Raw genomic sequence first — 1,782 nt, forward strand, 5'->3', positions numbered from 1 at the left:
CACGCCTCCCCTCAAAGAGCTTAATTGTGTGCCAGCTTTCTCTGGCCTTGAGGCCTGTGCAGAAGGGTCCCAGGGCAGCAGGGGCTGAGGCACCAGAACCCCTGTACAGTGGGAGCTTCCAGTCTTTCCCCAGCCCCATGTGTCATTGGGACTGAAACCTGGCAGTCAGGGTGACCCCCAACAGTGGGTCTTGGCCTGTGGGTAAGAGCCATTCTCGTGGGAAGGCCAAGAAGAAATGTCAGAAACTGACCTGCCTGTGATGGGCAGGGTGCAGGGTGACCTGTTCTCGATGTGCACTCACATAGATCCTACAGAAACCGAAGACCCTGGCATGGCCGTGGACTCCCTCAGGCTGGGCTCAGCGGTGGTCCCATCAGCACATCCCCGCACCTGTGCCAGGTGTGGCCTCACGGCTGCAGCAGCCCCTGAGGCCCCTGGCCATGGCTCATGCCCACTCTTCTGGAGGACTCGCAAAGGACCAGAGGCAGTCACACACACACAGCTTCCTGACCGGTGCTCACTTGCGCCTGCCGGGTCTCATCACCCGTGGAGTTTTGGGGGGCAGTGCTCTGGCCCACATCACCCCAGGAACAGGGCACCGTCTTCACACACCTGCGCCTCGTGGGCATGGCAGCCCCACCGCATCCTGGCTCTGGGCCAGTGGGAGGAGCCAGCCACGCCTGGTGACATGCCTCTGGGGATTTTGGCTGCATCCCATCCCACAAAGTGCCCACCACAGCCTGGGCCAGCCCAGGAGCCAGGTACCGCATCCTTTGCTTGGGGGCCCAGGTGTGACCCCCACCTCATACCTCGGCCCACCCATGTCAAGCAGGGGCCTCCCCTGGAAAGAAAGGTGGGTGTGAAGATGGCCCATGTTGTCGACTGAGATAGGCTCTGGGGAGGCACGAGGGGCCAAGGATACCTGTGTTCCCATGCCCCGCCTCCCGTCACACATGCTCAGATGTCCATATACATATTCACAGACACACGTGCACATACACGCACACAGACACACCTGGCCTGGCTGGCCACCTCTGCTGACTAGTCTTTTCACCCTGGGGTCTTGGTGAGCCTTGTCCGCCCTCCTGTTGTCCCACGGAGCGGTGCCGCCCTCTAGTGGCCCATGGGCAGACACACCAGCCACACCCATAGGACAGAACCTCTGGAAGCCACTTTCTGGGAAATGTGTATAAATCTGGTGGAGCCCCCCACTCAGATCTCCTATCCTCAGCCCACAGGGCTCTAAGGCTCCACCCCACCTGTCCCCATCCCCGTCCCTTTCTCGGCTCTCTTCTCCCTGGGCTGTCTCCCTCATCGTGTATCTCACCAGCCACAGAGCCTGTACTCTCAGGGCCCTTCTTTCCACCTGGATACCCAGACATCGGGCATTTCAGCAGCAAAGCTGTGAAATGAAGTTGTTTCACAGTCCTCACCTGCTTCAGCCCCAATACTGCAGCGTGGAGTGCCCCGGTGCCCACAGAACCTATTTCAAGGTCTTTAGGAAATCAGAGCCAGGCTCTGGTCTCCAAGGCAGGACTCCGGAGATCTGGTTCTGTGTCTGGCTGGAGCCAAGGATGACCGATGGCACCGGGATGAAACCTGCATGTGCCACGACCTGGGGGGTCCTCCTCCGCCAGCCTGAGAACCCCTCCCCATGGCTGTGTGTGAAGCTCCCATGGGCACAGCCTCTTCTGTACTTCTCCCTCAAAGTATAAAACAGGCTAAAAGTTAAGTAATCATGCGAACAATTCTTAAATAAAATTCAAAGCATTCGAGAGTTAT

The sequence above is a fragment of the Rhinolophus hipposideros genome (assembly GCF_964194185.1).
Source record: "Rhinolophus hipposideros genome assembly, chromosome: 7".
In the NCBI taxonomy this organism is placed as follows: domain Eukaryota; kingdom Metazoa; phylum Chordata; class Mammalia; order Chiroptera; family Rhinolophidae; genus Rhinolophus; species Rhinolophus hipposideros.